At 36.3% G+C, this 17,500-nt stretch overlaps 1 pseudogene across 1 annotated transcript in view; it reads right to left on the bottom strand.

The window, feature by feature from the left end:
• The window catches only part of LOC144980918 (excitatory amino acid transporter 3-like), a 30,903-nt pseudogene that overhangs the window by 6,469 nt on the left and 6,934 nt on the right, over window positions 1–17,500 (bottom strand). The window contains exons 4-8 of the transcript XR_013646988.1: window positions 17,009–17,129; window positions 11,581–11,659; window positions 3,973–4,015; window positions 2,195–2,402; window positions 1,430–1,556 (exon numbers count right to left, since the gene is read on the bottom strand). The product of XR_013646988.1 is annotated as an excitatory amino acid transporter 3-like (transcript). The remainder of the gene's footprint in view (window positions 1–1,429; window positions 1,557–2,194; window positions 2,403–3,972; window positions 4,016–11,580; window positions 11,660–17,008; window positions 17,130–17,500) is intronic.

Raw genomic sequence — 17,500 nt, forward strand, 5'->3', positions numbered from 1 at the left:
AAAAAAGAACAACATATAAAATAATCATAGAAAAATATGACTCTAAACTGACTTATTTTGAGAGGTCTTAGGTTTGAGAGTTTTTGCCAAGGTTAGGGTCATTTAAATCGATCGATATTTATTTAAATGACAAGTTTTATGGCCAAATGTTTAAATACGAGGTTTCCACAGTGCCACAGTTATCTGGTTGAATATGTCCCGATTGGTGCTAGACAAGGATATCATTTATTACCTCGCCCTTGTTACAATTGACAAATAGCTATAAACACCCTTTCTTTACAATGTCATTAAATACATATAAAAATTATAAAAGAATGCCATAAATTTCAAATTAAACTATCTATATGGTTCTAACATAATGCGGTTTTTAATCTTTAAAATCTATTCTTATGAAAAATGTTTGTTATTTATTATCATTTATTATTATTATTATAATTTTATTTATTTATTATTATTATTATTATTATTATTATTATTATTCATCATCATTATTATTATCATTATTATTATCATTTTTATTATTATTATTATTATTATTATTATTATTATTATTATTTTTATTATTATTATTATTATTATTATTATCATCATCATTTTTGATGTAATAGCGTCTCACATGCGTTGTCCTGCACATGTTGCTACTCGAAGCTCGAAGAAATAAATAACAATGTGAAATTGAATGTAAGCTTCAATTTATTAAACGAAAACAGACAATGTGGACATTTTGGGATTTCCCTTTATCAACAAAACAGGATGAATGAAACACTACAGAAGAATGAGAAAATATGTGATAATGGCGTTGTTATAGTGAATAAAAACAAACATTGACGGATCATGAAAAATTATGCTCCTTTGTAAGGAATTTAAGTAAATAAAAATGTGAAATTGAGTGTAGACCCAATAACAAAAATAGTTAAAATGGTAATACTTCACTTTAAATCCAGATAGACGGGAGAAAAGTAATTGTCGCGTACAGTCAGTCGGCTTTTTGTGGGAGGTCCTGATAGTTTAGGCTGTTAGAACATTCGCTTCATACGCAAAGGGACAGAGATCATTCCCGGGAGAGGTTAAGAAGTTTTTCTGACCTCCCCCCCGCCCTCTTGAAAGGTTGCTAGATTGGCGGAAAATATTTTTCAATAAACTAGCGCCCCACCCAGATGTTAACAAGCAATTGCTATTGTTCATTTCACGCTAAAGAAACCGGGGAAAAATCCAAACTCCATGGACCAAAAGGCTCTGAAGTCAGCTTTTTTGCAATCGTAATTTCTCTGAACAACAACAACAACAACAACAACAACAACAACAACAACAACAACAACAACAACAACAACAACAATATTTTTAACAAACACAAAAAAAACAAAAACAAAAACACACACGACAAGCAGAGAATACAAAAGCATTCTGTGTTAATAAATAAATTACTTACCAATAGAACCACCGGACTACAATGAGCACGAGGTGTAGAACATTCTCAAAAAATGACAAGAAAACTGGCACTTGCTCCTTCACCTTGCCAGCAGCGACTCCAAAAACACAGCTGATGGTCACTAACCCTATATAGAATAAATAAAGGGGGGGGGGGGGGTGATCGCATTCCTATAGCGCTTAACTACAGTTAACACCATCCGCTACGCGATTTACACTTTTATAAAATCTTCAGATGATTAACCACTTAACTGCCGTCCTCTGGGAAAAAAAAACCCCCAACAAATTTTAAAATTTGGCCAGACAACTCGTTATTCAAATACCAATCGATTGAAATGGCCCTCGTCTTGGCAAAAACCTCTCAAACCTGGGACCTGTGTATAATATATTTATTGTGCGACTCTACGATCTTGCTACGATCGTGCTACGGCACTCGCCTTCAGAGAGTAGGTCCTTTGTCCGAGCCATGGTCTTGGCGACGCAAAGTTGAGTCTTTGGAAAAGGTTCTTTACTCACATTCTCTCCTAATTAAGATGTAATATGATTATCTATCTGGTCTATAAAAGCGCTATCGCCGTCGGAAAGAAAGGAAACAGCGCATTGTTATATCTCGTCCTAAATGTTAAGTGTCGGCTAAAGACCCATTGTAAAGCCATTTCAACACATCCAGAGGAAATTGCTCGATATAAAAGCTAAATTTAAAAGAAATATATTATATCACACACAGATACGAAATAATAATACGGTATGATATCCCCTAACATACCTAGCATATTGACGCTATTGGAGTGTGTGAGAACTCTTGAGTAATGTTCTACAGCGTTTTTAAGATCGGTTGCTCCGCCTGGCATTATTACAGTTGAATTGTTCCCTCCGACTGTTCGGTTTCCTGTTTTGTAGGGAGACGTTCCGTTACCAGAGACGATTTGAGCTTCGTCGCTCTCCTCGATGTCTAAAACATATTTCGTAACTGACTGGAATTGAAAATCAATATATATGTGTATCAAAACATAGAGGTTTGATTAAATAGTCTTAAGTTCAATATAATATGAATAAATTAATACAATGATAAATAGATGAATGAATATTTAAACAACAAATAAATAAAAATGATGATGTTAATGATAATAATAATAATGAAAATGATGATGGTGGTGGTGATGATGATGATGATGATGATGATAATAATAATAATAATAATAGTAATAATAATAATAATAATAATAATAATAATAATAATAATAATAATAATAATAATAATTCTGACTCAAAAACAGACCTTAACATCCCACCTAGACAAAGCATCGAGAAATGATGCCAGAATCTCTAATTAGATTTTTTATCAGCCTTTAATGCTATGAACTCACAAGTACTTATCAATAAATTACATGAGATTGGAATTAATTGTTTGATTTTGAAATGGCATAAAAACTTCCTTAAAAGACCTCATTGGGTCAAAGCTATCAACTGAAATAACACTATCAAACGGATGTCCTCAGGGTTGTGTAATGTCACATATTCTATACATTCTATACACCAATGACCGTCTATCACTCAATTCAAACTGCCAAATAATTAAATGCGCTGACGACACAGTGATTGTAGCTCCTCTCAACCATATTGATGATAGCATAAATATACATTTTGATCAAGTTGATTTATTCACTAAATGGTGCTCTGTTAATATGCTTCACTTAAATATCACAAAGACTAAAGAATAGATTTTTGACAATGCACTTAAAGAACAAAATGAACATGTGAAACTAAATATAAAAAACGAGGAGGTAGAAGTTGTAGATGAATTTAAATACCTTGGATCATATATTGACAACTCTCTCACTTTCAAAATACAGATAGATTTTATTAACATAAAAAGTGGGGCAGATATTTCATCTCTTGAGGAACTTTAGAACTTTTGAAATGATCCTAATGTACAACTCGCTTATAAGAAGTGTAATTTCCTTTGGTATTGCGATGTGGCATGGTCACTGTGGGGTGAAAGAGAAGAATAACATACTAAAATAAACACCGCTGGGAAAATCGTTGGTTGTATTTTTTTAAAGAGCATCTCCGCCAGAAAAGTATCCTCCGAATAGCAAATTCCATTCTAACCCAACCATCCCACCCCTGCATCATTTTTATTTAAGTTTTTACCATCTGGTAGACGTTTCGCAGGAATTAAAACTAGAACTAACAAATACAAAAAAAAAACTCTTTTATACCCACATCAGTAAGAGTACAAAATGAAAAGAAGTAGTATATATAATATCTTATTTGCTATTAGGCATTGCTTGATTATGGTAAATTGATATTTTTTTTTTCTGCTGAGGCATAATGATCGGCCTTTTATAAAAGGTAGCGTCTGCCTCATAACACATGAATGTAAACCGCGTGTCTGCGTCTTTGATAGCTCAAAAGATTTGTCTTGATCTATTTAAATTAGCACAATACAGTAATGTGATACTTTAAATAGTCGAGTGCTCGTCCCTAACAGCCTTTATTTCTCCGCAAACATTGCGGTTCCCCACTAGTGTGACATTTTACCTGTCGGAATGCAGCTTCCACTATGTTGTCTGGCATAAGATTTCTGGAAAAAAAGCAGGATATTAATCTTGTAAGAGTGTGTTTGTGTGTGAAGAGAACGAGAAAACGAAGGAATTAATTTGTTCAATTAAGATCGCATTAAACTATTTAATTTTTTGACAAGCATAGTTACAAGCTTCACCAAATCATCGTAACACATTTAGAGTTTGTTCTAGTGAATATTGGCTTTCACAGCCAGAGATTTAATTATGTTCATATTTAACAAAAAGGATTCATAGTTTGTCATTTCCTCAAAGTAGCAGGAAAACAACACTTCTTTTTAAAAAAACAACAACCCCCCCCCCCCCACACACACACAAAAGGAAGACCCCCCCCCCTCTCTCTCTCTCTCTCTCTCTCTCTCTCTCTCTCTCTCTCTCTCTCTCTCTCTCTCTCTCCCTCCCTCTCTCTTTAAACAAAAGTCGGTAAGTTTTGAAGTAAGGATAGAGCAAAATCGATCCCAACCGATTCCTTAATACTTTATTCCAGGACGGTAAGTAATCCTTTACAACCATTAAACGCATGGAGCAAGAGTTTATTCCCAGCGTGAAACAGACAATAGCGATAGCTTGCTAATCTTTCGATAGGTCCCTAATCTATCGCAAAGTACTTTCCGCTGGGAAAATATTTCGACTTCACCCGGGATCGATCTCGGTCCCTTTGTTAACAAAGCGAGTGCTATCGGGACCCCCTATTCCAACCTGGTAAACAAACAATACATAAAGTGTTTAGATCAATAATGATGAGAAATAAATGGAACATGAAGGACCAAGGTAAAAAAAAATAAGAATATTGTCACGTCTATGTAGGAGGTTGGTAAGGAAGGAGATAGCTATAGATAGAAGTCAAATAGTTTCCCCATAGACAGCGTCGGGTGCCACTTTTATTCCATTTTATTGTTGGTTAAAACGTTCCTGACACTTGACTGATAGTAATAGAATTTTTAAGTTTAAAGAAATAGGTAATAGTGGAGTGGTAGAGTATTGGCACGTTGTGTTGGGATAGGTAGGTTCATAAGGTACGTATTAATCCCCGTTAAAGAAAAGTATTTTAATATAAATCAACAGAATTGCCTCATACAATAACAAGTCAACACATAAGTCAAATAATAATAGCTGGCTTTAATTCATTGAAAGCATTCTATGAGTATTGATCTTCATCCCGTATCACAAAAACTATTCATTGGATTTAACTGATTGGTGTGAAAGGATAGCAGACGGTAGCCGTTAAGGTCAACAATCTGTAATCTGTTGCGTGGTAGGCTGTTCGGCTTGGTCCTCACAGGATGTGGGCAGACATTAATCCGATTTATACTGGGTCATTCACCACTGAAGTGTTCGCCAATAGCAGTTTCATGCTGGATGATCAAAGGCTGACGATTTCGGTCATAAATGATCTGTGAAAGATACTGGAGCATATCTTTGACTAGGTTGCAACATTTTAATATTCAATGAATATTGGGGTCGTGAGGGATTCCAATCAATACCCTTGACATCACCACTATCCATGAGTTAACCCATATATGAAATCAATGGGGCACATCGAGTTAGTGGGATGGGGAAAGGTATGTATCAATGAGAACATATAATCAATGCCTATAAATACTAAATAGAACTATCAAGTAATTGCGATAGCACATTGATAATGTAGTTCGCGCAAAGTAATTCATTCCTTTTTGAAGGGATAATATATAGAATACTATAATACATATATATATATATATATATATATATATATATATATATATATATATATATATATATATATATATATATATATAGTGAAGGAATATTTTTATAGGAAACTCTCCCCAACCTTGACTTATAAAGGTTTTAGTCGGGAGTTGAAGAATCTCAAAGAACCGACAATATTTCAGGATTTCGATAGGCCTGGTTTATTGTTGGTTGTTTCCTTTAGTCCAACCGTGTTCTGGATGTCGTAACTGTAGCGTCCGTGAATGCCTAATTAGGTTGGTTACGTCCCACTACGAGTGTCAAATCTTCCACATGTTGACATATAGGTGCGAATTGAAAGTCTAAATGCAGGTGACCTACACATGGCCCCCTATTTATTGTCCCAGGGCTAGAACAATTAACACATTGTTACGCTTGCGATAGCCGTTGCATTGTCACGGCGATAGTTTGTATTGGGTTGTGTGTAGTGATGTATTTACAATCGTGGGAAGTTGAGGCGATTGAAATATATAATTGCAGTTCCCCCTGGGTTTGTATAAACCTGTCTACAGATTTCTTAATTGTTTGTGTAGGGTAGATGCATTACTGTTGTTTATGGCAACGTAAGCGACATAGTTTATTGGTCTGGCTTTTTAGTGGTCGTTGGTAGTTTTCTCATCATTCATGAGAATATTCCAGGTGCGTTGTGCAGTCCAAAAGGCATGACGGTAGGTTCGTAATGTCCTGAAGAAGTGCTAAAGGCTAAGTATGTCCCGAATAGGAGATGGACCGAAATTTGATGACATCAAGGTAGGCTGTGCCTCTGTCTCAGAATAACGTTTCAGTAGATTGACGTGATAAGTCTTGTGTTGTCCTTTCACATTCAAACGATATTTAGTTCTTGAGAGTTTCTTTGTGATAGTGTATGGGCCTTACCATGTAATGTGTAGCTTGTTATCTCCCGAGGGTAGTAACAGTGAGGCTTGGACTCCAATACGTAGTTTTTCCTCCCGTGTGTGTTTGTAGTTTTGAGCTTGTGTTGCTCGAGTCCGCTTTATGTAGCGCTTGATATCGTCATCGCGTCCTGGCCAGTAATAATAGTGCGCTATGCGTTGATTTGTGGCTCCAATTCCCATGTGTTTAGAGTTGGCGGTACCGTGTCCAATCTCCCTGACTTGCGTCCGGTACTTGTGTGGTAATACTAATTGGTGGCGGCCTTCGGTAGCGATCCGGTATAATAGTTTGTTTTTCACAATAAAGTCGCCTCTCTTTGGAGGGTCTTTAGCCTGGTTTAATTTTTTGAAGCAATTTTGTAAGGTTGAGTCGTTGTTTTGCGCATCTTTCATTTCGCCGGGCGCTGGGTTTGTAGTGAGGTTTGTCTCTTCATTTTGTTTATGTTGAGATCTTGTAGTAACAGAACAGGCCTGGATTGGCGCGGCTGGTGCGGCGATGAAGACATATCGAGCTCAGATAATTACTGGGTGTGATGATGCTTCCATCACTGCTGTTTAGGCAGTTGAAATATATTATTACAAGTATATAAATAGTGTCATGGAGCCGAAGCGAGAGCCGAAATCGTGAAAGATTTTGATTTGAAAGGGTTCGTGTAAGCCGTCTTTCTAAACTCAATCTTACGATCAATTTTTAAAAAATGTTAGTCTAATAGGTCTGAAATAAGATTATTTTTCTTGCATGAAACAATAGTAATATTTGCGAGCACATTCGAGAGACCTACCTTTTATTATAGGAGTAAAGACCGATCGTAACCACAAGTTGTTGGAACTCATAGTTAAAGGGCTCCGCACATACGAATTTTATCTTGTTCCATCATATAAACGACTGTCCATTTTCAGAGCTCTTTTTATAATTAAGTTATTCGACTGGCCTTGATGTTTAGTATCCTCCATATTAATTATTGATAGTTTGGAAACTTTCGACCCACATGTATTTGACGCCAGAAGTAATCGTCTTCTTTCTTGTACAATTGCTTTATTTAATAATATTTTGTGATCTGCTAATTTCATGCTGCATGTTACCTACATGCCGATGTGTATTTTTTTTCATGTCTGATGACCAGAATTGTGATGGGCTCATTGTTGTAATATAAACACTCTACAACCACCACAAAAAAAAAATAGTGTCCATTATCACTTACTTATTTACTAAGGATGCTTACTATACTATACTCTTTTCTTATTTACATTGATCTTTCACACCTACAGGAGCGTAGGCCATCAATAACACTTTCCATCCGACACAATTTTGGACTGCCATCTCCACTTCCTTCCGTGTCTCCTTTAATTCAGCCCCTGTGTTGCCTTCCAGCGGTTTTTTTTATCTTTCCCTCTTTAACGGAGTGCTTGGCATTCGATGGTAGGCGTTATGGACTTATACATAGAGTCACTCTAGGAAAGAGTTGCTCTCCGTTGTTATTAGCTAATTGATTTTAGTTGCAGCTTAATTAGTTATTATTCATTAAGTCCATTGTTAAAATATTAATTGTCCTTAAAAATATCAGAGTGGCATGCCCTAGAGAGGATGCACTCTTTGTTCCTTACTTTCTAAATTTGACTTATGTATACTGTTTTTCATCCCTACCATGTTGTTGCGATATATTTATATATACTCTAACTTATACAAGGTAATAAAACTGTTCTCTCACAAATCACTTAACGCTTTTGAGTTGAGTGATTCCACAATAATAATCTCGAGTCCCGTCAAAAACACAACATTGGCGACGAGGATTTTTCAACTTTATCCTGCGCATCTGCCTATCGGACCGTTTCGTTACGTCAGTCGAAACGTCAACGCACCACGGACGAAAGCCTGCCAGCCGAGAAAACCGGAGCAAGTGCCTTTTCTGCCTGCAGTGTCGTCAGCACGTGGTAAGAAGCCTTCCCGCCTTTTTTTCCCCGCCACAGCTCGTGGGCACTGCAGTCAACTGTTACGTCACGAACGTAAACAAAACGATACGTGTCGTCTTCATACAACCAAGCAGTCGGACGCTTGGGTGAGTAATTCTAGTTATAGATAGAATGCGCTTGGCCAAGGAGTTCACAACATTGCCATGCGGAAGAATAACGGACCAACACACAAACTCTGTGTAACCATGAACTTTTATAGTCTGGTTAATACAGTTTAGTGAGAACAACTCACAAACGCGGATGTCAAAAACAATAACAAAGGCCTGAGTGACGTCATCTGCATACTATCTATATTTCGTCAACAATTTACTACCCTTCGCTCGCGTCGCACCTCCGTACCCTTATTTTACATAACATAGTCGTGTCAGCACTTGTTTTTGTTTGTTTTTAAGGGTTTTACGGCGCTTGCAACACATTTAGGTTATATCAGCGCCAGTTAAAAGGAAGAAAATGGGGTAGTAAAAAGTTCTAGAATTACAATTAAAGCATCCAAGAAAAAGTAAGACAAAGGGGAACTGGGAACAAATAGGGATCAGACGTAGATTCCAAGAGCATATCTTCAATGTACTTAGTTTGAGATCACCAATAAGTCTCATCCGGACACATGCATGGCCCCCACTAAGAGGAACACACTCAAATGCTTACATTATAAATTATAACAAATATAATAATACATAACAGAGAGATGATTTACAAGGAAAAAAATATCATCTCCCAAAACAATAACTATGCATTTGACTGTCTTCCTCCCAGCCAGGACCCCGACCAGGGCCAGGACAAAACCAAGCAATCTCATTCCAAGACAAAGACAGAATGCAAGTTGGAAAACAATATAGGGGGATAGAAGACACAATAAGTACCTCCCTGCCCACTATGGGAGGTAGGAACCCCACCCAGGTGTCAGCACTACTGTCATCATGTCACCATATACCAACAGCAGATTGAACAACAAAATTCTCTCTATCTATTCCGGTAAGAGTCAAATTAAACTTTTGTATAGAATTGTAATTATTGTATTGGGTGTTACTTTGTCTTGACTCACTTTTAATTATTACGTTGTTACTTGTCTTGACTCACTTTTAATTATTACGTTTGTGGTGTGGGTTGAGTGACGCAACTCGGAGCGATAGCCCATAGCGCGCATACTAGGTTCGAACCCAGACCATTACGGTTGTCATTTAGACTCTAACCCACATACAGATCTGCCTACTTGAATTTTTTTTTTTTAATTCGTAGTTGTCAGGTTATAAAAGTAGCAGACGCTATAGTTAACTCTATAAATCAACAATTTACGATCACAAGGATTAAATAACGCTTCAAAATCCTTTAAATTATTATGGGGTCTGGCATCAACTTTTATTTCCAATAAGTTTTCATGACTAAAAGGTGCCCAGAAAGTTCTGAAATTGAAGCCAAAATTTCATAAATCTACAAATTATTCGATGTAGTCGGCGTGTCTGCACATAAAACAAAAACCCGCGACAGGTACTGGTTTTCTAAGGGTGTGACCTAATCCAGACCCACTTTCTCCTTCGGATCTGCTGCTCGACTGGTGCCTGTCCTGCACGTTGCCACAGCTTTTTATTTGTCATCGTCTCTGGCCACCTAATATTAGAGATCCTCCCAGAAATGCGTTTTAAAATGTCTGAATGTATCTTCGTGAGCATTGCTTTAGTTGTTCGCTATGTTTTAGATCCAAAAGGAAGAACTGTTGTTACATGTCTGTGGAAGATGCGGATTTTCTAATCAAGGTGAAGGCTTCTAGGTCTTTTCCAGTCCTAGATATTACATCTTGGTTTGTACCAACTTTTTGTCCATTATAACAACGCCAAATCAAGCCCTAATTGCGTTCGGCTATCAGACCTGGAAATATGTGCACGTCACTACTTGCTCATATTTTGCAAGTCTGATAACCAAAAGCAAATTCATGTAACGGGGTATCTTTTGTATTGGTTTGATGGACCAAAGCAATTTATGTTGTCAACCCCATAAAAGATATTATATTGGCTAGTTGTTCTGTACATGGATGACATTCATTATGAGATATGAATTTCATATTAGATAAACTGATAAAATTCTAGTTACGATTTGATAATTATCTCATTAGTCGAGAGCGTCAGTGAGTGGAATTTAATTTAATTAACACGCGATGATTGACAACAAAGGCGTCACGTTTTAGTATCTGTAGTATCTAATTTCATCTCATTACAGTGACATGTGTTTCCAAGTTCGCATTATTTCTATAGACCTGACTATTTGACATCAAGAGAGCAGTCACAGGCATAGGAATTCGATTCGTTCAATTTTCACGGTCTCAACCTTTCCTACAAGTTTGAGAGAGATGTGATGAACATTTTAATAGGACATTCCTATGGTTGAAGACATGCTCATTGCGCTCCAATTTGTTTAATCTATTTTCTCATTAGTCCATTACCAGGTAGTCTTTTGATACTCTTACACTTACAGTGCAAATCACTTGTCACTACTCATAGTCAAGTTCTTCTTCATACCTGAGCTGAGAGGGATAAATTCTGAAAAGCAGAAATATAAATGGAATCAACACTGACAACTCGACTCTAACGATCCTCGCTGCGCCACTTTTGCTTGACTACAATATTCGCGTTTCTTAGGGCGTGCACATGCGTGTGTGAATTTATGAATAATGTATATATGTATATCTGTTTTTCACCTTAAAAATCCATTGTTGAATGAGAGATAAAAACCACCAGCAGCATTTCTTTTAAAACCAACCCCCACCCCAAAACAAAATAAAACAACAAACAAAAAACAAAAAACAAAAAACCAAAAAACAAAAACAAAACAAAACAAATAAAAAAAAAGAAAAAAAAAAAAAGAAAAACGACGACAAAAAGTATGAAACTGAACCAAAAGAAATCAAAGACCCCCCCGCCCTTCACACACACACACACACACAACAACAACAGGAAATATACACCAATGTAGCTTTGTACCTGAGCAAATCGGCCAAAACATCATGCGTTTTTATGGCTTTTTCCAACCGCCTGGCCGGTATCGTTTGACTTCTTGCTCCTGTATTGAGCCAAACAAAAAGACAAAAGAACAAAAAAAACTTTTCATCATCATGAAATGGAATTACAGAAAAAACGTTTTATCGTGTAACAATTCTAAATTCTCGTCAGATCATTCAATGACTGATTGGTTGACTGGTGGATTCTGGAGAGAGTCTGGAATCGATCAAAGTAAAACGTTTCTATGTTCCAGGATGCCAAATTTGGAGTGGTCTATTTGTTTCAAAGAATAAGCCAAACAATGACCCATTCAAGTTTGTTTGTTTGTTTGTTTTTGTTCCTGTGAAATTTTAAATAGCTCCATACTGGTTAATTCAATATAATATTCTCATGAAATTTTGCCACGGCAATTATTTAATACGAAAATAATGAATAGCGAAGCTAAACATTAGGAACACTAAGCCCCAGGAGTTGTGGATAAATATGAAAGGTCTTGTATACCAGTTTTTAAAAAAAAGAACAAATCCCATGACACGAAACGTTTCAGGCTCAAAGCCCCTTTCTGGCCAATAACAAAATCAACGAATAAGGTCATTCTCAACAGTAGAATCCAGAAAGGTTAAAGAAAATATCTCAGTATGCCCCTGTTGAAAAAAACATTGGTCATATTTGCACATAAAGTTCATGACATTTTGAGACTGTGCCAAAAGATCATTTTCGTAAGATTCGACACAAAAAGACAGCAATTTTAAGCTGCTTTGAAAAGATTTGGAATTATTTAGTCTTCAAGTTTCTCTGGGACGAGAAATGAAAAATAACCCAAAATCTGCCTGTCACAATACTCTTCAACAGTCGTAACGTTACTTCCCTCGTAATGACGTAACTTAGTAACTGGCTCTAAACTATCGGAACAATGGCGGACGCCCTTATGAAATATTTCTCCGACGAGCATAAAAGCGTATCCAGAGGGAAAACAAACCATTATAAATCTGATCATGTTTTGACATTCTGATCACAAGACATATTAAAAGTTCTAGCCAGCATGAAGAATAAAAAGTAATGATTTTCTTTGTTTAGAACCACGATGGCCGCCGTTGCTGGGCGACGTGACATCAGACTATTGTATCCAATTAGAATCGCAATGTATTGCTTAGACATGTCGGATAAGGGTTGACACAGACTATAACTTTGTCCGCAGTGTTTGTCCCTTTAAGAGGCTATTTCTTCTTATACTCTGGTGCCAAATTGTCGATAGTACCAAAAGTATTTCTCTTTACTCATCCCTCAGAAACAGATTAAACCTAACATTTCTAACAGCTTTTCAAAATGATTTGATATAGATGTACTTTTGTGTTGAATGTTACGAAAAAGACCATTCATAAAATTTGAGACCGCTGATCGTGAGCATTACTTAAGCAATTCCAAATATAATAATACATAACTTTGAAAGGCCAACTAATTCTAATAGCATGCATTTATTGAAGACAGATATGAACCATAACTCCCTCCCGGATAAGTCCACTACACACCTATCGGTATAGATGTCATGTATAAATGTCATGTATAAATGCCATCCTACTGTGACAAATTGTGTCATCCATACCATTCAGGTAAACCTCAAAAGCCTATGAAATTTACACATATTGAGCAACTGGATCGTGAAGAAACCTCCATTCATAATATTTTAGCTGGACTCAGAAACAAGGTCCAAATATAATAAGCATTGCTGAAATATCTCTCAAGAATCCAACACAAGAAGCAAAATCTGTCCGAGACAGATTCACTGTTTACTTCAACACCACTCACCACTGGCAGAGTTTCTTGGCACGATAAATACGTACCGGGCCATAATTGATTCAATTGACATGATGTAGAATACTATTTAAAGATTAAATGAAAATTAATAAGCTGAGACAGAAGAAGAGGACGATATACACAGCCACAGCCACACACACACACACATACATACATACATAAATATGGAAAACACACGCACACACATATATGTATATATAGATATATATATATATATATATATATATATAGATATATATATCTTATCTCCTACCTTTTCATCAACCGGACAAAACTATACACTAAATTAATGCAATAAATTGATTAGTTTAAATAGTAATTTTGTTAATAAGCATTAAACCGAGGCGTGAACGCCTAGACTATTAATTTGGATCTGCTGAGTTCAAATATGTATTTAGGTTTAAGATCGGAGTGATATTTTTGATATTGATGTGCTAAATGGTTTGCATTGCGGTATGGTAGGATGTGTACTTTTTTCGTGGTCATGAGACGGAAGGAAGGCGGGAGAGGGAGAGAGAAAAAAGGAATGGAAACCGCTTACAAATTATGGTCATCATTTATTATAAAGCTAACATAACCACCGCAATAATACAGCACAATATATTGGCAATACAGAACTACCGTTCAAACCAGAAAGAACAATCACAAAACGACCATAAAATGAAAACAGAGCCAAGAGCACAAAATTATCAATGTACTACTGGGAACAAATAGATGCAAGCAAAACGCCATCCGTAACTCGGGAGAGTGTCAAAAATATTATTCCCTATCGATATAGAACAAGTGAGTGCAATCTGTATCTCACTGAACAATTGGCAGTCATTTTAGACAGTCATAAACATAACATCCTAAACAACAGATCCAAACTTTCACAATGTGCAGACACTCAAACAAATTCAAGCTAATAGCACAAAATAGATCTCCTCCACACCAATTCAACCCCTCCCCCACTCCCCACCACCCATCCCAATTGTACGTCCCTTTTCTCTCCCTTCCCGTCTTCCTTCCCTTCTCTCTCGAACCAATTGTCATCAATTTTGCTTGGCATTTCCATTGGACATGAAGATGGGTTGCATGTATCATGAAATCGATTAGACACACATTGATATCGAAAAGTCCAATTTGTTTCGTCAAATCCCATCGAAAACAGGTGCCATCATTTTTAGCACGTGTGACAACGTTCCGGTTAGCGAATATGACAATGTGGTGGGAGTACTTACATTGAATCGATACCAGTCAATGAACTGACAGCTATGCTCGTATGTCTCTCTCTCTCTCTCTCTCTCTCTCTCTCTCTCTCTCTATATATATATATATATATATATATATATATATATATATATATATATATATATATATCCTTTCTTTAAAAAATATAGCATTGTGGAGAACATTGTGCTTATTTGAGTCAATAAAAAAATTGATACGGCGCACAACTCTACTGAAAGATTTGAAAATTAGAAATGTATTTTTTAGAGATAGATAAAGAGATAACTTGATTTCCTTCTATAATTTAAAGTCAGTTTGAAAGTTCGTTGAGTCAAACAGATAATATCATAAAATATGTACCGACGACACTTGGCTCCCAAAATCAACTAATTTTGACACTGTAAAAAGTTGTCAATTTGCGTCATCTATTTATGACATCAAGTATTATTATTACTTCCGTTGTGTTGTTGATTTAGCGGTGATCAGTTTTGTTATGATATGTTTGTGTGTGTGTGTGTGTGTGTGTGTATGTTTGTGTGTGTGTGTGTTGTGTGTGGTGTATACATGTGTGTGTGTGTTGGCATTTTTCAGCAAATCATGGCATTCATAGTGATATTATTCACTTGATCACATGAAGGTATTTCAGTCGCCATTTTGATTCTTTTTTTTACTATTAGGGTTAGCTCGAGAGGTTAGTCATAAGTGTTATTAAAGGTGCTAGGGTGTTTGTTTTTCCATAAGTTAAGTAAAGGGGAGACATTCCGAAAGCTCCTACATCCCCAGTATTATTTAAATTTGTATTTTCACCTTTGATCTTTTGTCAGCACGGTGGTAGAACAGCACATTCAACGTTCAAAATTCCAATTCCAATAACGGATAACAGCACATGTAGCATCAGTCGCCAAATCAGATACAGCTAAGTTACTGAAGAGTAGTACTCTCATAATTTGGGATGAAGCACCTATGATGGACAGGCGTGTGTTTGAATGTGTGAGCAGGACATTTTGTGACATAACAGGCAGTTCAAAACCTTTTGGGGGCAAAGTGGTTGTACTTGGATGGGATTTTCGGCAAATTCTACCTGTTGCTAACAAAGGAAGTGAAGCCGATATATTAAGTGTCACACTTAACAAGTCAATTATTTGGAATTTTGTCACCATTTTTCACATGAACAAGAACATGAGGGTTACTGATGACAATAACTGTTTTGCAAATTGGCTTCTCCGCATCGGAAATGGTACAGAGCCGGTTTTCAGCGAAATAGGAAAGTATTCTGTTAAATTACCTACAGCGCTATGCCTTCCTGAAAATGACCCAGAATGCTTGATAAATGCTGTATACAATGATTTGAATCTGAACTTTGCGGATGAACGTTATCTATCAGAGAGAGCAATTTTGACTACAACCCATGAAAATGTTGACAAAATAAATGCAGCCGTTCTGTACAGGTTGACCTCATCAACTGAACAAATTTACCGCAATGCTGATTCCATTCAAAATGACTCTGACATCAACTTATACCCGATTGAATTCTTGAACGAACTTAAACCTCCCGGACTTCCTCCACATGCATTACATTTGGAAGCCAACACGTCAGTCATGCTGCTTAGAAATATAAATCCTAAATCAGGCCTCCTAAATGGCACCCGTTTGTTAATAATTAAATTAGGTTTAAAAGTATTAGAAGCCAAGATAATTACCGGTAGTAGAGCTGGCGACATAGTGTTTATCCCTAGAATCAATCTGGCGACAACAACTGATTCAGGCTTACCATTTATTATAAATAGAAGACAGTTTCCGGTAAAATTGTCATATTCAATGACAATTAACAAGTCTCAGGGGCAGACATTAAGCAAGGTGGGGATTTTCTTACCACAACCGGTATTCACACACGGACAACTGTATGTTGCTGTGTCACGGGTCAGAGGCTATAGTGGCTTACACTTCATGTTGGGCCACACAGAAAAATCAACCGAAGATATACCAAATTACACAGACAACGTTGTTTACCAATCTGCCCTCATTAAATGATGGTGAGTACAGTATCGAATGAAAATAGTTCTTTCCCCGCGAAATTGCGGGCTCTTTACTAGTATATATATATATATATATATATATATATATATATATATATATATATATATATATATATATATATATATATATATATATATCTATACTGTATGCGCGCGCGAGCGCGCGAGTGTGTGTGTGTGTGTGTGTATGTGTGTGTGTTGACAGAATGTACAAGATTTTATAAGTATAACAATACTATTGGACAGACGGCATATTATGCTATGTCTGATGATGAAGTGCATCAAGTGGCAATGCTCATAAACAGACGACTTGTATGATATATGTGTGATGCGATGTTGACACAACTTACCAGGTTTTAGAATCATAACAATGCTAACGGACAGACAGCATGCTGACATGTGTCAGGATGACACACACTAAAATCATGACACCAATTTTTCCGCCCGTTTTCGGATCTAGAGAAGCGGCTCCTGAAAAAAAAAAAATAAAGCTCAAAAATGGTCTATATCTAGTCTTTTGTAAGCAAATACGGGCTATTTAATAAATATGAGGAAATAGAGGGAAATGTCACCACTAAAGACCTTAAAAAGCTAATGAAAAGGTGTCATCAAATGGCAAACTTATTATCGTTTATATATTTAACGCAATAATTTTATTCGCGTTTCTTTGTATTTCCTTAAACAACAAATTTAATGACTCATTATACTTCCAGGTAAATTTGAAGGATATAATAAAGTAATATTGACATGAAACTGGATTATATTCCACGCAAATTGGATATGCAACGGCCGCAAGTAGTCAATTTTTTAAACTATAATTTTTACGAAGAAAATCTTATTTT

Source organism: Berghia stephanieae, chromosome 10, assembly GCF_034508935.2.
Source record: "Berghia stephanieae isolate SIO BIC M18660-M18661 chromosome 10, UCSD_Bste_1.3, whole genome shotgun sequence".
Lineage (NCBI taxonomy): Eukaryota > Metazoa > Mollusca > Gastropoda > Nudibranchia > Aeolidiidae > Berghia > Berghia stephanieae.